The 25,208-nt window shown below is 44.8% G+C and overlaps 1 protein-coding gene across 2 annotated transcripts in view; it reads right to left on the reverse strand.

The window, feature by feature from the left end:
• SIAH1 (siah E3 ubiquitin protein ligase 1) overlaps positions 1–21,274 on the reverse strand; it is a 47,943-nt gene extending 26,669 nt beyond the window's left edge. For both annotated transcript variants that reach the window (XM_077451730.1, XM_077451721.1), the window contains exon 1: positions 21,083–21,274. The gene's annotated coding sequence lies outside the window, so the exon portion shown is untranslated. The remainder of the gene's footprint in view (positions 1–21,082) is intronic.
• Positions 21,275–25,208: the final 3,934 nt, after the last annotated feature.

Consider the following 25,208-nt stretch of genomic DNA (forward strand, 5'->3'; position numbering starts at 1 on the left):
TAAGGGTTCATTCATAAGTGCAGCAGGCACTGCTGCTCCCCTGAAAAGCAATCCGAGTGTGTTTGACAGGTGTTAGAGGCGATATGTCGCCTCCTCACCACCTGATTTAGTACGGCAATTAGGAGGATAAATCAGGTGTGAGCAGGAGACACTGTGCTCGGTGATCTTCTCCCATGTTGTTCAGGTAGATCTCCACCTCTTGTTGCCTATCCCTGCTTTAAGCTATTAGAGAAATGTACAATATTCTTGTGTGGGTGACGAAACACGTGAATTTATGTCTGGCTGCATGAGAAAAAAAAAAAATGTTAGCTCATGTTACTGGATCTTCATATTCTTGGCATGCAAGCAACTATGGAAAACAGTTTGCTCAAGTCAAATAGTTTGCAAATGAGCATAATTACATGGCTATGGATAAACAAGCTTGAATACAGACCAATTTGCACTACTGCCATGCATCGTAACCAAATACAGCTGGCATAGTCTCTCCCCAAAACAGATACTGGATTCCTATAATCGAAAAAAACAATATCTAAAAACAGAAAAAACACTCCCAAACTGAAATAAGCAATAGACATGAAGGCTGCTCCCAGACAGCCAGACATCCCCTTGAGAACAACAGGTATGGAGAGATCTGCCCATCTTTGCACAGATCTGAGTCCAAAGGCCTTCTGCCATACTCCTTCCATGATGAGCACTTTAGATCCTTGACTCCCCTGGGCAGTGAAGGACCATCCCCAAGTTTTTTTAAGCACTTTCAAAAGCCAGTGGCACTCATTCTAGAACAGGAGGTCACCAAACTTTTCAGGGCCACATTTCAATTTGCTACCAACATTTAAGGGGGACAAAAAGATAAAAATAAAAAAATCTTTTTTTTTTTAGGATCAGCATGAGGTTATTCAGAACAAAAAAAGAGAAAGAACAGCAAAATAAAGAGCCCCCTTACATCAATATATACCTTAGGAATACTCTTTACGTTGCCCCCAACTGAGCTGCCCCCCCCCCCCTTACTTTGGAATCTCTCAATTACCACCCAGTTAGAGCCCCCTTTACATGAGATTTCCAACCAGTTGTCCATTACCTTGCTTACACAATGTAGTAACTTGTAGCAGAAGAAGCGAGAGGTTGGAGCAGGTATGGACAGAAGTTCTGTCTTTCTGGGGCAAGGACATCATTGATTGCTAGTGTGCTGGTGGTTCTATCAGATTAGGTAACGGAAAGGACGGTCCGCCAGCTGTGCATGCCTTCCACCGCTACCAGGTTTGCTAATCCACCCGAACACCTGCAGTCAAAAGGCAGCAGAAATCTTACTACACCCAGCTAACTCTTGAATTTCTGCGTAAATTTAGCAATAAAGTGAGCGGATATAAATATAGTATGTTGACAGCTGTGATGCTGTTTGTAGGTTTCATTTTGAAAGCCTAAAAAAGTTTAGTGCTGACCAGTGTGGGGTGTACCAACATGGCCTCCACCACCTTCCCACTGCTGGTGTCCAGCTTCTTTCAAAATGTATCAAACAGCATCACAGAGGTCAACATGCTATATTTATATTACGCTCACTTTATTGCTACAATGACTGAAATTCAAGACGTAGCTGGGTGTACCAAGATGTCTGCTGCCACCTTCCTCTGACTGCAGATGTTGTGATTGGCAGACCCTTTAGCGCGGGGGGGGGGGGGGGGGGGGGGACACGCAGGTGATGGAAAATCACTTCCGTTATCTAATCTGATGGGTTAGCTATTCTGACAGCACACTGCCACTCCTCACTGCCAACTGGAAATGGAGGAATGTAGTCAGGTGAACCTGACCCCTAGCTTTAGGCAGGATGTAAATATTTCCAGCAGGCCATAATTTGGAGACCTCTGACCTAGTAGAACATCAAAAACAACTCAAAAATCATAAGTGAAGCTCAAGAACAGGGGCATGAATTGCCTTTAGCGAGTCATTTACAGACATCTAAAGCCTGGACACCAAGTGCAAGGTCAAAAGGCACAAGCAGAATTTGTCACTAGTGAACAGAAGATGAGGTGTAAAGTTGGTCAAAACATTATCTTGTTCAACCCCATGCAGAAAAATGTACTGGTTTCCCTATCCAGGCTAAGCAGTGTGGATAGAGGGACATCAGTTGCTATTGAATTCAGCCGTCACTGCTAACTGAATCTGCTTGGATGCAAGTGCAAATTCAGCCAAAAATTTTCAGACCAACTTCTTAGTCAAAGCTTGACTGAAAACTCCACTTGCCAAGCGGATGGGGTGCCAACAGGGCCATCCACAGCTTGAATTTTGGCCCATACCTACCAAATCCAAGCCGTGTACAGCCAGCTAACCACAGACTGGCAGAGTCCAGGCCGAGACTGCAATTCATTCCCATACCAGCATGTCTGCATGGATGTGCGGGATCCATACCTTGCTCAACAGATGTGTACAGACTTTACATCCTTTACTCCAGTCCTTTCTCCATAAAAGGTTGATGAATCTGCTCTACTCAGATCTTCCAACAATTTCGACAATATTCCAGTGTTGCAAAAAGCATCTACAACTGCATTACCACTATGAAAGTGGTAGTAAACTCTGTACTACCACTTGTACCTACAGGTAAGCCTATAATAAGGCTTACCTGTAGGTACTGTGAATATATCATAAAACATGCACAGTGTAGGAGATATTCAGAGTGCATGCAGTCGTGACATTACCGATGCATGCGCTCCGAAAGTCCCACACCGTGCCGAACCTTAAGACCCTATTCCCGTAAACAGCGCTCCCACACGCATGTGCGTGAGTGAGGTTGTTACACCGAGGTCAGTCCTCTTAGCGGTGACAGTGCGGTGCTGGAGGACTTTGTCCTAAGGCAAGTCTCTCATAACGTGCTAGTATGAGATGCATACTAGCACATTAGGATATTGCCTTGCAGGAAATCAAGCCAGTGCATAGCTTTGTCGCTGCCCGCACTACTGAACGCCACTGCTAAGAAATCGTTCCCCTAAAGTTTCATATAAAAGAAAAAAGGCTCAGAATATGAATCAACCTGCCTAATCTGTACACTTGTCTGCCTGTGCGTGGAGATGCAAAAAAAATGCATGAACAGCTACTTGCTGTGAGGGCACTCGAAGGAGGGAGGTTCCGGGAGCAGCAAAGAGGGACCCGAGAAGAGGAGGATCCAGGCTGCTCTGTGCAAAACCATTGCAACATAGGAGGCAAGTAAAAAAACATGCTATAAACAAGATTTTACAATCACTTTAAAGTATATCTAAAAAGGCAAAAAAAAACTTTTTTTAGTTTTAGAGAGGGATTAAAACTGTCAGTTTCCATTAATGTCTGTTCCCCCATTAGGGAGATTCCCCCTCTATTTGTCCTGTTTACCATTATCATTGAAAGCGAACAAAAAGTTCTATAGTTCCATTTGAAACTTTTTTTTTTTTTAAAAAGAAGACAAACAGTCCAGAAAGCTCCTTACTAGGGGAAAAAAAATGTGCAAAATGAGCGTGTGCACACATTTTTAAAGCACTTTCACTGAAGTCTATTGCGATCAAAAAGCTTGAAGCTCATGTACTTTTCCGAGCTACAAGCCACACTACACTGAGGTGTGAACAATAGGATTTGGAACGTTGAGTGTTTTGGAGCTACAAAACACTCAGGTGTGAATAGGGCCTTCATGAAAAAAAAAAAAAAAAAAAAATACAAAAAGCTGGAAGAATATTGAAATAGTTTTAGAATACAGATTCTATTCATGGGAAATCTAAAGCAAAGCCTACTGGCATGGAACAAAAATATCTCGTCTCATGATTACTACTGCACAAACCTCCATGGAATGAATGATGCAACATAAATGAAACAACGCTATAAAGTGGACTGTGATTATTCCAATCCTAAAAACAGACAAGTACACAACAGACATGTCCAAACATCACTAGATATTTGGAACCTGCTCTTTTATCAAACATTCAATAAAACTTAAAAATAAACGAAAAAAAAAATATATAATTTTTCTTCAATTATCCCCCTTTGTAGCCATTTGACACACCAAGACCTACTCTGACACTTCTCACTTAAAGCGGAGGTCCACCCTAAAGTGGACCTTCCGCTCATTGGAATCCTCCCCCCTTCCGGCGCCACCTTTCAGGGGGGAGGGGGGTGCAGGTACCTGTACAGTACAGGTATCTGCACCCACTTCCTGGATAGCTCAATGCGGAAAGGGGCGTAGATTACGCCCCTTTCCGAAAGTCCCCCACTGCCTGCTGGGAAACACACAGATCCCAGAGGCAGCGGGTCCGTCCTCCCAGAGGCAGCGGGTCCGACTCGCGCATGCGCAGTAGGGAACCGGGAAATGAAGCCGAAAGGCTCCATTTCCTGATTCCCATACCCAAGATGGCGGCGGCAGCACCAGAGAGACGATCGAGAGATCGGCTTCGGGTGCCGACATCGCGGGCGCGCTGGACAGGTAAGTGTCACTATTTTAAAAGTCAGCAGCTGCAGTATTTGTAGCTGCCGGCTTTAAAAAAAAAAAAAAAAAAAAAAAAAAAAAAAAAAAAAACGCGGAGTCCCGGCGGACTCCCGCTTTAAGTGCAAAAATCAGTTTTTTGTTTTTTTTTAACTAGAATATTACTTAGAACCCACAAACTTTTTTTTTTTTTTTTTTTTTTTAAGTGGGGGCCCTAAAGAATAAAATGGTGGATGTTCCAATTTTTTGTCACACAGTATTTGCGCAGTGGTGGTTTTTCAATTGCACAAAATCACAATACCCAATTATTACCCAACATGACGTTATGTCGAATAGATACCCAACATGTCATGCTTTAACCATTGGCGCAAACCGCTGTACGTCGGTACTGATGCTAAATTGTAATATGAAGGAGAAGGGATCTCACCGCTCCAGGAGCACACATGCAGGCTGTGTTAAACGGTCTCTTCGGCTGGGAAGCCACAGGTGCTGGCTATTACCACTAGCAACAGAAGAAAAACAAGCTCTGGACTGCCGCACTCTTCAGAAGGCCACTTTCTTTTATTGGGAAATCACATCAGAGCTCAACACAGCGAACTAGGAAAAATTGCTGACGTTTCACACTAGCTGTAGTGCTTATTCATAGCTATGAATAAGCACTACAGCTAGTGCGAAACGTCAGCAATTTTTCCTAGTTCGCTATGTAGAGCTGTAATGTGATGTGATTTTCCAATGAAAGAAAGTGGTCTTCTGAAGAGTGCGGCAGTCCAGAGCTTGTTTTTTCATCTGTTACTTTGACGCTAAATACTGTTGTTCTGGCAGCAGCTAGCTGACATAACCCTGACGTTTTTAGAAATGGCGGGCGGTCCTCTTTAGGATAAAAGTGGTCTCTGCGCTGAATTCGTCGCAAGATCACTTTTATCGGGGGGAAGGAGAGCCGTGCTCCGGTCATATCCTTCACAATTAAATAAAAAAAATTGGGCTAACTTTACTGTTGTCTTATCTATAAGTCAAGAAATGTGTATTCTTTTCCCCTCAAAAAAAATTGCGCTTGCGAAACAGCTGCGCAAATAATAGGGTGTGACAAAGACCATCATTTTATTCTCTAGGGTGTCTGAAAAATATATAAGTGGCGGAGACTATCGCGTCCTCTCCCCTGACAGGCCTGGAGCCGAATGAGGGAAAGATGGCCCCGACTCGGCTCAAACACTGGAAGACAGAAAGCAAAACGTCAAACATCACTTCCGCCCAATGGCCTTAAAGGGGACTTTTTTTTTTTTTTTTAAATACATTTAATTTTATTTGCATTTAAGTGAAAATGAGAGAGACCCGAGATCATTTTGACCCCGTCACGCTTTTTTTTTTTTTTTTTTTTTTTTTACGAGGGATTTTAACATTCCTTGTAATAGGAATAAAAAAAAGTGACCCAAACTATTTCTTTTTTTTTTTAATAAAAAAGGACAGTGTAAAAAAAAAAAAAAAAAAAAAAAAAAAAAAAAAACAGCGGCTTGGTCCTTAAGTGGTTAAAATTGTGGAACGGCACCAAACTATGATACCCAAAAAATATCCACAGGTGGCGCTTTGTAAGCTTTTACAGGTTACCAGTTTAGAGTTACACAGGAGGTCTGGTGCTAGAATTATTGCTTTCACTATAACATGTGCAGTGATAGTTCACATGTGTGGTGCAAACATATGCATGCGTGACCTACATATGCGTTCACCTTTGTGCGCAGGCACAGGGGGACAGGGAAGCATTCACTTTTTTTAAATTGTATTTATTCTCTTTAAAAAAAAATTAAAAAATTTAAAGAGACAGTGTAAAAAATAAAGTTAATCAAATTTATTGCCATCTCAAGGAATAACAACTTACCTGTGATAGCATGGGCAGCAAAAGGTACGCTTTGCTGAGACATGGACTCTCCCATGCCCTCCAAAGCATCCGATCAAACCAAGATTGAATTGATAGCAGGGGTCTTAAACTGGCGGCCCTCCAGCTGTTGCAGAACTACAAGTCCCATCATGCCTCTGCCTGTGGGAGTCATGCTTGTAACTGTCAGCCTTGCAATGCCTCATGGGACTTGTAGTTCAGCAACAGCTGGAGGTCCGCCCGTTTGAGGGCCCCTGGGATTAGATGCTTATTCAAACCAGTAAGGCTTACATGTGACAGGACTCAAATCTGTTCCCCTCGCTGTATCCCAGGTACCGGATGCCGCCAGTCACATCCTCACCAGGGTCTCTGATTGCAGGCGGCGGCAGGGAGAGTGTGACCCCCCCCCCCCCCCCCCTTACACCACCTGTAAAAGTAACCCAGTGGCTTCTTATTGAAAGGAATTGCCAGGCCTAGGAAAAAAACAAAACGCTCTCGATCATTGCTGCAGAAATGACCGTGAAATCACCTTTCTAATCCAGTGACAAACCGATGTGACGCTGGTCCTCGAGTGGTTAAAAATGAAAGTTTGTGTTGCTCATAACAGCCAGGGGTTTTTTTTTTTTTTTTTGATTGCTGCTTTCATTTTCTATGTTCTGCTAAAAAGCTGACATCTGATTCCTAAGCACAACAAAGACGCCATGCAGCTTATTAAAATATTTTAGCTTTTTCCAAAGCTCAACCAAAGAACAGCAAGATCTCCTCAATACAAACCCTTACATAATTATCAGACAGACAATGGCTGAAGGAGAAACTTTTTTTTAACCACTTGCTGTCCGCGCTATAGCCAAATGACGGCCACAGCGCGGACATGAATTTTTCGGGAGGCCGTCATATGACGGCATCCCCTTTGCGTGTGCCCTGCAGGGCGTTCGCTGTAATCACAAAGTCACAGACTCTGGTGATCACAGATCTGATTAAGGGGCCGGTCCTGGTCCCCTTACCATGTGATCAGCTGTCAGCCAATGACAGCTGATCACGTGTGTAAACAAAAGCTCGGTAATAGTTTTTTTTTTCCTCCTCACACTGACAGCTCGAGGAGAAAAAAAAAAAAAAGCTGATCACCGGCTTATGTGCAAGGGACATCGGTCTGAAGAAGGAGGCACATCTGCCTAATCTGTGCCAATCAGAAACCCCCCTGCCAGTGCCACCTGCCAGTGCCCACAGTGCCATTTATCAATGCTCACCAGTGGTGCCAATCAGGGCCACCTACCAGTGTAACCGATCAGTGTCCATTATTGCCACCCATCACTGCCACCTATTGGTGCCCATCAGTGCCACCTCATTAGCGTAGAAATGAAGGAGAAAAATTACCTGTTTGCAAAATTTTATAACAAAATATGAAGAAAAAATAAATAAAAAAAAATTTAAGAATTCTGTATTTTTAACAAAAAATACGCAGAGGTGATCAAATAACACCAAAAGAAAGCTCTATTTGTGGAGGAAAAAAAATGCAAAAACACATTTGGGCACAGTGTAGCATGACCACACAACTGTCATTCAAAATGCATCAGCGCTGAAAGTTGAAAATTGGTCTGGACGGGAGGAGGAGGGGGGGGGGGGTTTAAGTACTCAGTAAGCAAGTGGTTAAATAACTGCAAATAATTTTACCATACAATTGCAAAACTGCACTTGTTTACAACTTGCAAAAAGTTCACATAGCACTCCTAAGGCAATGTATTCTTTATCACGGCCATGTCCCACCAAAAGGTGTTTAACTTGACAAAAATAGTAACTGAACTTGTTTTACTCATGCACACTTATACATACCATTAATAACTGGTTTCTAAAAGCAGCGTTTACAACAAAAGTCAAATAATGGACGCCATGGCTTGGTTACACCGCTGTTATGCAAACCCATTACATGCACGAACAGCTAAGAATGGAGACATCAGGCTTAGCCTTGTGTACACAGAGGTTATCCTAAGCTGCCACATGCTACTGACATCTCTTGTTGGGAACAATGGATAGGAAGAGAACGCTGCAAGACCCCACCAGGAATGCAGCCAGGCCTCTCCGTGTTGGCACAAACACAGCGACACCATTTATTTACCACGCAAAAAAAAAAAAAAAACACCACACAACAAAAACAAACAAAAAACACAAGAAGCATCACAAGGGATTCCTATAAGGCCTCTTTCACACGGGGCGGATCAGTAATGATCCGCCCCGTGAAGATCCGCTCGCTCAGCGGGGATCGTTCCGTTGTCCCCGCTGAGCCGGCTGTGGACAGGGCGGTCTCCGCACACTGTGCGGGGACCGCCCTGTCAGCTCTCCGCTCTCCTCTATGGGGATCGGATGAGCACGGACCATGTGTCCGCGTTCATCCGATCCGCTCTGCAGACGGATAGAAAAATAGGATTTTCCTCCGTCTGCAGAATCGGACTGTTGCGGAGACGGACAATAGCGGGTGTCTGCGGATGTTCATCCGCAGACACCCGCTATCCCATAGGGATGAATGTATGTCCGTATTTCATCCGCAAACGGATGGATGAAATACGGACATATCACCCGCATGTGTGAAAGGGGCCTAACACACAAACAACATGCACCACTTCTCTGCAACTACCAGCATCTAATAAACACAAGTGCATAACAATACACCCCAGTAACATATTGGCAAACTGTCCTAAACAGACCAGGCCTTTTCTGCCACTTTGTTTACATGCAATGATTAGGGGTGTTGAATGTAATCGCAGCATAACGATTCAGAGGTTCACAAATCGTTCTCCGATGAGGTTATATATTAGTTTGAAAAACTGCTGTCCAAATACCACATGTGAAGAAAAAAAAAAAATAATTGCAAAACCAGCCTAGGGCTTCTGTAAAAAAAATAAATAAAAAAAAAAATTGTATAAATGTGTAAATATATATATATTATATATATATATATATATATATATATATATATATATATATATATATATATATATATATATATATATATATATATATATATATATATATATATATATAATTTTTTTTTTTTTTTTTTTAACAAAGGCCGTAGAGAATTCATTGGCCAATTTTGCACAAAAATAAATATTACCCGTATTTATCGGCGTATAACACGCACATTCATTTTAACAGGGAAGTTTCAGGGGGAAAAAAACATAAATTTTTGTATTGGCGTAGAACACGCACATGCTATTTGCACCTGATTTTCATTGTGAAAAAGTGAGTGTTATACGCCAATACAGTAAGTAAAGCGACAATACATCACCCAATTCTTTTATTCTTTTGAAAACATAAAAGATGTTACACCGAGTAGATAGATACCAAACATACCACAATTTGAAATTGCGCACGCACGTGCGATGGCGACACAATGTAAATTTCACTATCCACAGGCGTAGCTTTAAATGCATTTACTGGTTAACACTCTAAGATTTACAGAGGAGGTCTAGTGTGTGAATTGCTGGCCATGATCTGACGCTCGCAGTGGCACCTCAAACACACCTGTAATGTATTTCTGTAGGTAAAACGGGTCATTAAAGTGTTACTAAAACCAGGATCCTGCATATCTGGTCTTGCACAGTACACAGAACATGGAAGTGCAATTAGTTTAGTAAAAATAATAAACTGCCAAATGCCTTTTCTCATCAGCAGCACATAGCAGTCTTGTGAATTCTATCAGTGTCTGGTTAAAGCATGTAGGAGGAGTCTTCATTCTCCCCTGACTGTCCTATGAGGCTGCAGAACCCATAACCCTCAGGAAAGTGCTGATTGGCCCTGTGCTGATCACATGCACCCTCCCAAGAAATGAAATTTAAAAAATAAAAATAAAAGCCACACACACAAAACTAAACAATGAGGGACTCCAAAGGTTCGGTAGTATCAAGAGATGGATTGGGGACAGTGGAAGGGGAGGATCAAAGACAGGATCTCACAGCCTTTTTACACAATGTGCAGGATTAACCCCTTAGGTTCCACAGTGAGTATAACAAGCCTGCTTTACTGCATATACAGACTGATTTTTACTGTTGTGGGTTTAGTAACACTTTAAAATACAAGTTCCAGAGACATGCTGAAAGTGGAGGTCTTTGACAGAGAGGGGGGGGGGCATCCATCTTAGCCCACGTACACACGGTCGGAGAATCCGTCGGAATGAGTCTTATCGGACCGTGTTGTCAGATAATCCGACTATGTGTGGTATACATCGGACTGATTCCGTCCGAATCTCCGTCGGACCCAATTTTGCAACATGTTGGAAATATTTCCCGATCAACTGGACCGGTCGGACGTAATCCGATCAGGTGTAGAGAATTTTGATCGGACCAAGTGCCACGCATGCTCAGATCAAATTCCTACATCAAAGCTATTGGCTACTAGCCTGAATGTAGTCCCATCGTAACGAAATTACGTCATCACGTTCTGAAAGATCGGATTTTTCGCCAACTTGGCCCGACCGTGTGTATACAACAGTTTCGGACACAATCCGACGGACAAAATCTGACGGATTTGGTTGGCAAAATCTCCGACCGTGTGTACAGGGGCTTATTGTGGTTCAGTTTGGTCTTGAACCACTTCCCGCCCACTGTATAGTAAAAAAAAATAAAAAAAAAAAAAAAAAAAGAAGAAGGACAGCAGGCAGGATGCGCCCTCGTTTTAGGACAAAGTCATGGCGACACCCCAGAAACAGAGGGGAGCGTTGGTGATCGCGGCAGCCCTGTGTTCCTAAGACATGGGGCGACCCCGTTCTCAGTAAAGAACCAATGACATGGCTCTTTATCCACACGAGTGGCTGTGTCCAATCACAGCCGGTCACATGTAAACAAGTGCCGTTTATCAGCTCTCCTCGGTGTGTGGCGAGGAGAGCCGATCAGTGGCATCTCCTCGCAGGGGAGACCTGTACAGGTAATCAGGGCACTGATCATCAGTGCCTGGATTACAACGCAGACCGTTAGTGCTGCCTCATCAGCGAAGGAGAAAAATTACTCATTTACAAAATTAATTGACAGAAACTAAAGAAAAAAACAAAAAACAAACACACACAAAATTTATTTTTTTAAAGCAAAAATTAGAAATTCCATAGGTGATAAAATACTACCAAAAGTAAAGTTCCATTTGTGAAAAAAATAAAAATTCTAAAAATATCATTTGAGTACACGCGCAATTGTCATTTAAAGTACGACAGAGCTAAAAGCTGAAAATTGCCCTGGGCAGGAAGGGGGGTAAAACGTGCCCAGTAGACAAGTGGTAATGTCCCATAACACTCAAAACATCGAAGTAGTCAAAAAGTCAACATAAAACAAGAATGCACATAGCAAAGATACACAAAACTGGCAAAATGCAATATAAACTGCACTGTTCCACACAGAACCAAAAACACACACCCAGCGACACACTAGAATTTGCAATAAATGCCACCAATATGCAAAATACACACAGAAAAGAAAACATATACAATATAAAACATATAACAGCTATATACATATAAACAGTACGAAGAAGCAACAGAAAAACAAAACAATGCAGAATCTTCACACAAAATGCGTAGCCTCAAAAAAATTAAAATAAAAAATTAATTTAAAAAAAAACACAACAGCAAGGCACAGCATACCTTCAATCCAAATCATACAAATACACACAGCAGCCAATTTACAAAAACTAGGACAAAACAGCAACCTGAATTCCTAACAATGAAGCCGATTTTGTGATCCGCAGCGCAAGAAAAAAAAAAGGGAAGAACAAGAAAAAGACACAAGGAGACTTTCAATGCCCGACATGCTTGCAGCACCACAAGATGAAACAGATAAACGCACACACAATATACAACCTGAAAAGACAAAGACCCATGCTGAAAAAAAAATAAACAATTCCACAGACTTAAAGGAGACTTTGAGTGTATAAATACACAGAGCACATGGTGTCCCAGAGGAGACAACAGACACGTGGCTTATTAGGCCTCATGTACACTGCTGGAAAACTGACGTTTAGGAGCAGTTAGGCATTTTTTTAAGTGCCTCTGAACTCTCCTCTGTTATCTTATCAGTACATGTACACAGGATCGTTTACAGTCGTTCCTAGGCAGTTGCGCTAAGAAATCTTTTTTTGGAACCCCTCCCCCCAAAAAAAGACATTCGGAAGTCGTGTTTGGAGGGATTTCAAACGCCAACCTGCGTTTAGGTCTAGTAGCGTTTTTAAAAAGGGAAACATTTTATTTATACTTTTGAACCCGGGAAATGTTAAAAAACACACCAAAAACTCAATTATCACTGTATGCAAAGCTTGATATACCATGTGATATCTCTCCCCCCCCCCCCCCCATTATGCTGTACAACACACATACTCTGGATAATTATGCAGTTCAACATTAGAGCGGCACGATTCTGGCTAAAATGAGAATCACAATTTTTTTGCTTTGAAGATAGATGACCATTCTCTCACAATTCTCCTGTTTTTTTTTGTTTTTTAATTTAAGTGTATTTTTTTTTCCAAAAAATTGCGTTTGAAAGACCGCTGGGCAAATACAGTGCGACATAAAATATTGCAGCAATTTACATTTTATTCTCTAGGGCCTCTGCTAAAATATATAATGTTGGTTTTAACTTTAAGTGTCAGAAAAAGATTTAGACTTTCTTTAAGTGAGGTTCCATCCTAATGTGGGACTTCCGCTGATCAGATTCCCCCCCCCCCTCCGGTGCACAGTTGGCACCTTTCGGGGGGGGGGGGGGGTGCAGATACCCAAGACAGGTATTTGTACCCACTTCCGGGCATAGACTCCCACGGGAGTCTATGCCTCTTCCTGTCCCGGCACGCTGTCTGCTGGGACACACACGGGTCCCAGACACAGCACGGACTATTCCTATTTCGCTGCGCGACTCGCACAGGTGCAGTAGGGAACCGGGAAGTGAAGCCACAACGCTTCACTTCCTGATTCCCTTACCTAGAATGGCGGCGGCGGCCAAGCGATCGATCGGCCTCGGCTGCTGACATTGCTGGACCCTGGGACAGGTGAGTGTCCATTTATTAAAAGTCAGCAGCTGTAGTATTTATAGCTGCTGGCTTTTAATAAAAAAAAAATTTCAGTGAAACCCCTCTTTAAGTGGTTAAAGTGGGAGTAAACCCATTTAAAAAAAAACACTTCTACTCCCGGCATGCCGGAAATGCTAACTTTCACATTGGTTGTGCTCTCAACCAGACTTTCAAACCATCCAATGGCTAGTTTCATAACTGATCACATGTGCAGCATTATGGCAGTTGAAGAATCATTAGAGGCCAAGATGGCAGCTTCCTTGACTGAAAATTATGGAAGGGTTTACTTCCACTTTAAACATACTGCATTTATGTTGTTGAAAACTTGGCACACTGCCTGGATTTTTTCTTTACAAACACAAGTTTATCCTTTTAATCTAAGAAGGAAGAGTTAAAACTTGGCAGACTGCCCAGATGTTTTCTTTTGACAGCTGAGTGAGCAGATAAGTCTCTCTACTTGTTATATGAAAGAATTGTCAAACTCTGCAATAGAAATTGTTAGGGGGGGGGGGGGTTAAATGAAGATTTTTGATTTTTTTTTAACAATTGTGCAGCTCTACTGAACATACACATTAGAAAAGTTTCCTGTGAAGATGCATTGAGCCATCAATGATGTGTCCAGTAGTGACAAACTCTGGTCCTCTCACGCAATTTTCTACGTCTTTGGAGCCTCAGCAAAAGCAACATCAGGAGCATTTCCTCACACATGCTCATCATGGGATTCATATTAAAAAAAACAACCAAATAAATAACAGCTAGCTACAAGCACACAGCTTTCTTAGCTGCTACTCACTCTGTTCTCTCACAGAATGGCTGAAATAGGTAATAAATACTTGTTTTTAATTCTTTGGGAGGGACTCCTGAGGTTATCTTTAGTAAAATGTGGATTACTAGCTATGGCATTCCAGCATTCAGGAGAGGTTGAGAAACGTCCCGTGTACATGAAGCCCAAGTGGTTTGCACTGTGGACTTACAGCACACGGGTTACAAGTGTCAATTTCCTTAGATAGAGGAAGTTACTAACATGCCTTAAAACCCTTCAGCACTGGGGCGGGGGGAGCGTCAGTGCTATTTTTAGCAGCATTTTAACCACTTTCAGACCGGACCAATTTGCTGGTCAAAGACCAGACCACTTTTTGCGATTCGGCACTGCGTCGCTTTAACTGACAATTGCGCGGTCGTGCGACGTGGCTCCCAAACAAAATTGACGTCCTTTTTTTCCCACAAATAGAGCTTTCTTTTGGTGGTATTTGATCACCCCTGCGGTTTTTATTTTTTGCGCTATAAACAAAAATAGAGCGATAATTTTGAAAAAAACTCATTATTTTTTACTTTTTGTAATAAATATCCCCCAAAAATATATAAAAAACATTTTTTCCCTCAGTTTAGGCGGATACGTATTCTTCTACATATTTTTGGTAAAAAAAAAAAAAAAAATCGCAATAAGCGATTATTGATTGGTTTGCGCAAAAGTTATAGCGTTTACAAAATAGGGATAGTTTTATAGCATTTTTATTAATAATTTTTTTTTTTTTTTTACTAGTAATGGCGGCGATCTGCGATTTTTATTGTGACTGCGACATTGTGGGGGACCCATCGGACATTTTTGACACATTTTTGGGACCATTGTCATTTATACAGTAATCACTGCTATATAAATGCAGTGATTCCTGTGTAAATGACACTGGCAGTGAAAGGGTTAACCAGTGGGTGGCAGTGTAGGGGTTAAGTGTTCCTAGGGGTGTTACTAACTGTGGGGGGGGTTGGGCTTTCATTTAGTGTACACTGATCTCTGCTCCAATCACATGGAGCAGAGATCAGCGTCACTAGTTGCTAGGCAGAATGGAAAAAAGTTGTTTACACAGCATTTCCTCCATTCGGCCGCTCCGTGAGACAATCGCGGGGATGCCCGCGGCGATCGAGTCCACGGGTCCCGACCATGTACGCCAATATGCCTGCCCGTGCCATTCTGTCGACGTACATTGTCGTGCGCTGGTCGGGAAGTGGTTAATGGTCGGATTTGTAGCGGTACTCGGCTGCTAGCGGGGTGGTTTTACCCCCGCTAGCAGCAGAGAAAGGGTTAAAAACCACTGCAAAGTGCCTCCTTCAATGGGCAGGAGCGGTGAAGGAGCGGTGTATTAGGCATAGGGCTTCGTTCACACAGGAACTTGTGGTGCACAAAACTGCCCATCTTTTTATCCACCATTCTTAATGGCACCCCAACACACCTTGCTAATGTATGAGAGAAACCACATACCAAAAAAATAAAATAAAATAAAAAAAGCCAAACACACTTCACTGCGATTCCAAGAGATCACCAACACACCAGGTTCCGATAAACTGACAGGACACCAACCCCCGTCCAGCCCCTTTATGATTGTCACACGATTGGAAAGCTCTCAAACGCAAGTATGCATCAGAAGCTTTCCCATATACAGATGCGCACTCAGCACAGTAGAGTGCTTACACGTATGCGGGAAGAGGTTAATGTCACCAACAGAAGTGTCCTGGCGATATCTTGAATTGGACTTCCTTAGCAGCACCGAACGCCATTTCACCACAGCGCCCTCCTATGACTGGGTCTCATTACTGTATTGAGCGAGTGTGCTGGACTCTTTGCATTTATGGTCTTTGGCTCGGGAGCGAGCAGCAATAGTACCATCTCTGTGTATCCATAAGAGACAGCACGCAGTTCAGCACCACCCCCTCCTCACTACCTGCGAGTGACAGCAGCGGGGGGCCAATGCTGGATTGAGATGGGGCTCCGGTAGGTCCTGGGGGGGGAGTTTGGATGAGTAACACAGAACCCCCAAAAGCAAATGTAAACAAGCCCTAAAAAAATTGTAGCATAAACGATAAAAAAAATAAAATAGGAACAGTGAGCAGATTACAAAAAAGTCATATATATAAAAATATATATATATTTTTTTTTTGTAGAGACCCTAGAGAATAAAATGGTGGTGGGGAAAAAATTACTTTAATGAACAAAACAAAAAAATAATAAAAAGAAAAAAAATTAATCAGTAAAGTTAGCCCAATTTTTTTGTAATTGTATATAAAAAATCTTGAGTGTAATTTTTGCCAGAATTGTGCAACTCATAATACATACTACATACATACACACAAGTTGCACAATTCTGGCAAAAATTACACTCACGATTATTATATAATATATACACACACATAAAAATGTCCTATGTTATTTAAAAGATAAAATCCGTCAGGTGTGATAGATACACACAGGCAAAGGACAGCGGCATGAGGCACTCCATCCCAGCTAACTGCCTCGGTGCACCACACAAAATGAATAATGCAGCAACAGGTATTGTATTGTATGCACTCAAAGGGCTCCCACAGATGAACGAGGATGACAGTACAGTAGTTCTATGGCATCAATGAACCGGTGTGTCAGTCCGCATTGGGGGAAAAAAATATAAATAAATCTATCTCTACATCCATCTCAAATCTGACCCCGCAATAAGCTTCCAGTCTTGATAAAGTCTGACAAACTTTGTTACCGATAATTAGAAAGTCAGATGTATTAAACCACAGAACTGTAATATTTATCACTATTTATTGTGAAAACAGAAATCAGGGAAGGGAATGTCTTTCTGCCCTCCCATCAGACGTCTCTCTCTGGCATTTCACACATTCGGAGAGGAGATTTCATGAAAGCGCCAGGATTGTAAACAATGACATCGCAGCTCTGACAGTAATCTCCATCCACGGGCTGCTTTAGATCCCTTTCACACTTTGGGGGGGGGGGGCATTTTAGCGCTAAAAACAGCACCTCTCATGCATCCCCAGTGTAAAAGCCTGAGTGCTTTCACACCGGGGCAGTGCGCTTGTAGAATTGGGGGGGGGGGGGGTGTTGTCCTGCAAGCAGCATCTCTGGGGCGGTATATACAGTGCTCCTAAACTGCCCCGCCATTGAAATAAATGGGCAACACTGCCAAAGCGCTGCAGCAATTTTCACCTTTTTCCTTGCCCGCTAGCTCGAGGGGGGGGGGGTAAAAGCGCTACTATAAACAGCGGTAAAGTGCCACTAAAACGAATGCATTCGAATAAAAAGCCTTCTGTGGGCAGCAGCCCCCTCAATACTTATCTGAGCCCATCACTATCCAAAAGATGTCCACGAGTCCCTCAGCCATCCGGGACTCTCCCTTCTGATTGGCTGAAACGCAGCAGCGGTACCATTGGCTCCCGCTGCTGTCACAGCCAGGAGAGGGGGGGACCGAACCGCAGCTCTGTGAATGGACACAAAGCTGCAGCTCTGCTTTGGTGCCCCCTGTAGCAAGCTGCTTACTGTGGGGACACTCGACAGGAGGGAGGAGGGGCCAGGAGCATCGAAGAGGGACCCGAGAAAAAGGAGGATCTAGGCTGCCCTGTGCAAAACCACTGCAAGGGGCGGGTAATTATAATTAATGTTTGTTATTTTCAAATAAAAAAAAAAAACCTAGACTTTGCAATCACTTTAAACCAACTATTAGACTTACTTTTTTTATTTTTATTTTTTTTTTAGAAATGCCACCAGCAGATCTGATTATTTTCCAGATAAACAAAAAACCTTCCAATGCCCAACACATACTGGTGAATGATTTGTAAATAAATCCACATCCTCACCAGAAGAATTATAGCGGATTTATATAGCGCCAACATTTTTATCGCAGTGCTCGACAATGTAAACCAATCAGCCAGAACATTACGACTACTCACAGGTAAAATGAATAGCTGGGTCCCAGCTATAAACTATATCTACAAACCAATATTATATACAAGACAAACCATTTATAACTGATTGGGGGGGGGGGGGGTCGTAGAACAATCACATTTTATGTAAAACCTTTATCTAGGGTTGTCCCGATACCGAGCATTTGCGCAAGTACTTGTACTTACTCGAACAAATGCTCCCGATGCCTAATCCTATACCTGGGAGAGGCGGTGCTACTGGAAGTCAGTGGGCGGAACAACGCAATGGACGCTCCATGACGAAACAACGTCAGCGGGTGAAACATCCCGACGCCCATGTTGGTACATCCTGTACTCGGCCACAGTAAGCCAGCAGCGGACATCTTGCCACACCCAGCCCATATAGTTCAGGCTGGGTGTACCAAGATGTCTGCTGCTGCTTTTGTGCAGCCCTGTGCAAGGAGTACCAAGATGGGCATCGCAGGCAGCCTTTCCTCCCCAAGTCATTTATTGCTAGCTGCATTTCAGTGCCTGCCCATCAGTACCCGTAAATGCCAACTATCAGTGCCCAATGCCCATAAGAGCCACCAGACAGTGCCACCTAATCTGTATTATGCTTTGAAAATGGAAAAAAAATTAAAAATGAAGTATCGGGATTTGTACTTGGTCTTAAAAAAGTGTTATTGGGACAATCCCACCTTTATCCCAAATAGAAACAAACAACCGCAAGTTATTATAAAGTGTGAGCTGGTGTTTGGCTTCAATGTGTTAGTGTATCCAAATCTGCTAGTCCATCTAACACTCCCCTCCTTGCTGCTGTCAAAAAGGTGCCCCCTGTTCTTCATCCAGAATGGAGAGGCTCTAACACAGGAGGCGTGTTACTGGCCATATTACCAAGTGAAAAAAAAAAAAACTTCTAAGGCCAATCACATGGGTGCGATTAGGATCAGATTTAAACACACAAAAAAAAGGGGTCTCGTGTGAATTACATTTCCAGCTATGCCCAGCCCTCTCAGAAATCGCATTAAATTTACACCTGTCAAAACACACAGTAAAAATCGCAACCATTCGCATTGCATCAACGTGAACCGAGCCCTGAGGATCTGCTGCTGACGGCTCGGTACCCCCCCCAGCTACCTTCAGAGGTCTAGTGGAGCCCATGCCCTGGCAACCAATCAGCTTCCACTGTGCATTTCCAAAAAATCCACTGAACAGACTGAAGATGGAAGCCGATTGGTCACCTGGTGCAGCTTGCCCTAGTTTGCATAACAGCGACCAACAAGCTGGCATCTTTAGTCTGTTGGAAATGCAAGGTGGAAGCCGATTGGTCGCCGAGTACAGCTTTCCCAGTCTGTATAACAGCAACTATTTTGCTTCCATCTTCAATCTGTTCAGCTGAAGCTCTGGAAATGAAAGCTGGAAGCCGATTGGGTCAAACTGTGCTTGACGACCAATCTGCTTCCAGCCTTCATTTCCAAAGCTTCAGCTGAACAGATTGAAGATGCAAGCTGATTGGTTGCTGTTAAACAAAATTGGGCAAGCTGCACCCGGTGACCAATCAGCTTCTATCTTCAGTCTGTTCAGCTACCTCTTTGGAATTGAAAACCTGTAAGCCAATTGGTTGTCAAGCACAGCTTGTCCCTGTTTGGATCGCAGTGACCAATCAGCTTCCATCTTCAGTCTGTTCGGCTAAAGCATTGGAAATGAAAAAGGTGGAAGAAGATTGGCGCAGCTTTCCCCAGTTTGGGTAACACCGACCAATCAGCTTCCACCCTTTATTTCCAGAGCTCAACTGAACAGATTGAAGCTGATTGGTCGCTGTTATACAAATTGAGGCAAGCTGTGCCTGACGACTAACCGGCTTCCATCTTCAGTCTGTTCAGCTGAGCTGTGAAAATGAAAGGTGGACGCCAATTGGTCTCCATGCACAGCTTGCGCCTGGCAACCAATCAGCTTCCATTTCCACAGATCAGCTGAACACACTGAAGATAAATCAGTGTGTTATAACACCTTCAGTCTGTTCAGCTGAGCACTGGGAATGAAAGGTGAGAGCTGATTGGTCGCTGTTATCCCAACTGGGGCAAGCTGCGTCCGGCAACCTGCTTCCATCTTCCGCTGAGCTGTGGAAACAAACCCTGGAAGCTGATTGGCCGCCAGGTGCAGCTTTCCTCATTTTTGATAACAGCGACCAATGAGATTTTATCTCCAGTGTGTTCCGCTGAGCTGTGGAAATGGAAGCTGATTGGTTGCCAGGCGCAGCTTACCCCAGTTTGGATAACAGTGACCAATCAGCTCCCACCTTCAGTGTGTTCAGCTGAGCACTGGGCTGAGCTGATTGGTCACGGTTATCCAAACTGGGGCAAGCTGCACCTGGCAACCAATCAGCTTCCATTTGCGCAGTTCAGCTGAACAGAATGAATGTGGAAGCTGATTGGTCGCTGTTATCCAAACTGGGGCAAGCTACGCCTGGCAACCAATCAGCTTCTAGCTTTCATTTCCACAGCTCAGCTAAACACACTAAAGATGGAAGCTTGGTCACTTATCAAAAATGAGGAAAGCTGCGCTTGACAACCAATCAGCTTCCGTTTCCACAGCTCAGCTGAAGATGGAAGCCGATTGGTCGCCAGGCGCAGCTTACCCCCAGTTTGGATAACAGAGACCAATCAGCTCCCACCTTCAGTGTGTTCAGCTGAGCGCTGGGAATGAAAGGTGGGAGCCGATTGGTCGCCAAGCGCAGCTTTCCTCATTGTTGATAACAGCGACCAATCAGCTCCCACCTTCAGTCTGTTCAGCTGAGCTGCGGAAATGAAAGCTGGACGCTGATTGGTCGCCAGGCACAGCTTGCCCCAGTTGGGATAAATGGAGGAATTCCGGATCGGTGGAGGACAAAGGAGAAGGCCAGACAGACACAAAGAGCCTCCACTGAGGAGGGGCGGGGTGGGGGGGATTGACGGGCCGGATTGGGGGGGGGGGGTAGATGAGGACACCGGGTACACAGAGGGGGGAGGGGGAGATTACCTCATGTTTACCTCACAACACCCGGCCTCTCTTACCTCTGCTCGGCCGCCCCGTCCTGTCAGGTAAAAGCCCGGCTCCCCTATCGTCCTCCTCCGTCTCCTCAGCCGTTACCGGGGCTCCCAGAGCGCGCACGGACGGTTCCCCCCCTCACAGAAGGAGACACTGCGGAAGGGCTTGCGGGCGCGTGCACGGGGCGGCCCTTTGCGTCGCCGAGCCTGTCAGTCAAAGACGCGAGGCCGCGCACGCAAGCGCATGGCTTACAAGTCTGGAGGGGAGGGGGGAGCGTTTTCCGAGGAGGAGGAGGAGCGCGGGGATAGCCCCGCCCCTGTTATTGTCGCGTCAACCGCCGCCCTCTGTGGGCTAGCGTGCTGGCCCCGCCCTCCGCGGCGCGCCTCTTCCCGCCTTTTTTCTGAGGTGATGAAGGGGGGGGGGGAGTTCCCTCAGGTGTGGTGACCTGGAGTGAGAAAGAGGCACACAGAGAGCTTCATGTTGGCTGCCAGGGGCTGGACTGTGTATGAAGAGTGTTGGCTGTACCTGGCTTCAGCTCTGTGGGGAGGCAGCCCACTGCCCCTAAACAGTCACTGAGGAATAATAAAGCTATTGGGTCAACATGGCAGCCAGATACCTGGTATTTTCCAAAGAGAAGAGGTCACGTATTCCCCTCAGGGGAGGTTTTCCCTCAGTGTGTTTAACCCGTTCACTGCTGGAGCTGCTTTTTTGCACACGCTTAAAAAATATATATATATTTAAGCCTGAAGGTTGCATAAACCCCCCCAAACATATATTTCCTGAAAAGCAGAGACCCCAGAGAATAAAATAGAGGTAATTCCAGCCTTCATGTCACACAATATAAACACGATCGTTTAGCAAACACTAAATTCAAGCACAGTGCCTTGAAAACGTATTCATATCCCTTGAGATTTTCCACATATGTCCTTTTTACAACCAAAAATGTCGAGGACCTGCAGAGGTCTCTCCATCACACCAGAGATGTCCCTTCACATCAGAGATGTCCCATCACACCAGAGATGTCCCTTCACACCAGAGATGTCCCTTCACACCAGAGATGTCCCATCACACCAGAGATGTCCCATCACACCAGAGATGTCCCTTCACATCAGAGATGTCCCTTCACACCAGAGATGTCCCTTCACACCAGAGCTCCCTCCATCACACCAGAGATGTCCCTTCACATCAGAGCTCCATCCATCACACCAGAGATGTCCCTTCACACCAGAGCTCTCTCCATCACACCAGAGATGTCCTTTCACATCAGAGCTCCATCCATCACACCAGAGATGTCCCTTCACACCAGAGATGTCCCTTCACATCAGAGATGTCCTTTCACATCAGAGCTCCCTCCATCACACCAGAGATGTCCCTTCACACCAGAGCTCCATCCATCACACCAGAGATGTCCCTTCACACCAGAGCTCCCTCCATCACACCAGAGATGTCCCTTCCCTTCACACCAGAGCTCCCTCCATCACACCAGAGATGTCCCTTCACACCAGAGATGTCCTTTCACACCAGAGCTCCCTCCATCACACCAGAGATGTCCCATCACACCAGATATGTCCTTTCACATCAGAGCTCCCTCCATCACATCAGAGCTCCCTCCATCACACCAGAGATGTCCTTTCACATCAGAGCTCCCTCCATCACACTAGAGATGTCCCTTCACATCAGAGCTCCCTCCATCACACCAGAGATGTCCCTTCACATCAGATATGTCCTTTCACATCAGAGCTCCCTCCATCACACCAGAGATGTCCCTTCACACCAGAGCTCCCTCCATCACACCAGAGATGTCCCTTCACACCAGAGCTCCCTCCATCACACCAGAGATGTCCCTTCACATCAGAGCTCCCTCCATCACACCAGAGATGTCCCTTCACACCAGATATGTCCTTTCACATCAGAGCTCCCTCCATCACACCAGAGATGTCCCTTCACATCAGAGCTCCCTCCATCACACCAGAGATGTCCCTTCACACCAGAGATGTCCCTTCACATCAGAGCTCCCTCCATCACACCAGAGATGTCCCTTCACACCAGAGATGTCCCTTCACATCAGAGCTCCCTCCATCACACTAGAGCTCCCTCCATCACACCAGAGCTCCCTCCATCACACCAGAGATGTCCCTTCACACCAGAGCTCCCTCCATCACACCAGAGCTCCCTCCATCACACCAGAGATGTCCCTTCACATCAGAGCTCCCTCCATCACACTAGAGCTCCCTCCATCACACCAGAGCTCCCTCCATCACACCAGAGATGTCCCTTCACATCAGAGCTCCCTCCATCACACTAGAGCTCCCTCCATCACACCAGAGATGTCCCTTCACATCAGAGCTCCCTCCATCACACCAGAGATGTCCCTTCACACCAGAGATGTCCCTTCACATCAGAGCTCCCTCCATCACACTAGAGCTCCCTCCATCACACCAGAGCTCCCTCCATCACACCAGAGATGTCCCTTCACACCAGAGCTCCCTCCATCACACCAGAGCTCCCTCCATCACACCAGAGATGTCCCTTCACATCAGAGCTCCCTCCATCACACTAGAGCTCCCTCCATCACACCAGAGCTCCCTCCATCACACCAGAGATGTCCCTTCACATCAGAGCTCCCTCCATCACACTAGAGCTCCCTCCATCACATCAGAGCTTCCTCCATCACACCAGAGATGTCCCTTCACACCAGAGCTCCCTCCATCACACCAGGGGTCCTTCCATCACACCAGAGATGTCCCTTCACATCAGAGCTCCCTCCATCACACCAGGGGTCCCTCCATCACACCAGAGCTTCCTCAATCACCCCAGAGATGTCCCTTCACACCAGGGGTCCCTCCATCACACCAGGGGTCCCTCCATCACACCAGAGCTCCCTCAATCACACCAGAGATTACCCTTCACACCAGAGCTCCCTCAATCACACCAGAGCTCCCTCCATCACACCAGAGATGTCCCTTCACACCAGAGCTCCCTCCATCACACCAGAGCTCCCTCCATCACACCAGGGGTCCCTCCATCACACCAGAGATGTCCCTTCACACCAGAGCTCCCTCCATCACACCAGAGCTCCCTCCATCACACCAGAGATATCCCTTTACACCAGGGGTCCCTCCATCACACCAGAGATGTCCCTTCACATCAGAGCTCCCTCCATCACACCAGAGATGTCCCTTCACACCAGGGGTCCCCCATCACACCAGAGATGTCCCTTCACACCAGAGCTCTCTCCATCACACCAGAGATGTCCCTTCACACCAGAGCTCTCTCCATCACACCAGAGATGTCCCTTCACACCAGAGCTTCCTCAATCACCCCAGAGATGTCCCTTCACACCAGGGGTCCCTCCATCACACCAGAGATTACCCTTCACACCAGAGCTCCCTCCATCACACCAGAGCTCCCTCCATCACACCATCTCAAAATGTTGGGAGGTATGCTTACAACCCACTGTATATGGAAGGATGTCAGAAGCTCTTGGCTCTGGAGGTTCTCATTAGACTAAAGGAGGCCTGGGACCTTGCTACATTTGGCGCCCCAACGTGGGGCAAAGGCATTATCCTCACAGCAGTCGCCCATAGCAACCGGCTACAGCTCCATTGGGAAACATGGCGCATCTGGGAGCTCATGGATTTGAGGCCCCCCCCATCCGATATCGGCTGAATATGACCCACCAGAAATCGCCAGTTTCTTTGCCGCTGGAACCACGATTACTGACAAAGGTATTTGGATGGTGCCGAGAGGGGAGATGACCAAATTTTATGAAAATTGAACATTTTGCTCATCGTTATTTACCAGCATGGAACAATTAAGTGTTTTCTGTAGAACAGAATAAAATACACAAATGATTTATAAAATAAGAACTATAATAAACAAAATAAAATGGTATGAACATTTCAGGAAAATTGAAAACCAAAATAAAATTTTGACAATATTTCAGGAAAATGAAAAATGATGCTCATCGTTATTTGCCAACATGGAACAATTTAGTGTTTTCTGTAGAACATGATAAAATACACTAATGATTTATAAAAGAAGAAATATAATAAACAAAATAAAATGGCATGAACATTCCAGGAAAATTGAAAACCAAAATAAAATGTTGACAAAATTTCAGGAAAATTAAAGATTTTGCTCATTGTTGTT

This window comes from Lithobates pipiens, unplaced genomic scaffold (genome assembly GCF_037356315.1).
Source record: "Lithobates pipiens isolate NorthernLeopardFrog02 unplaced genomic scaffold, aLitPip1_a1.2 Scaffold_10, whole genome shotgun sequence".
In the NCBI taxonomy this organism is placed as follows: Eukaryota; Metazoa; Chordata; class Amphibia; order Anura; family Ranidae; genus Lithobates; species Lithobates pipiens.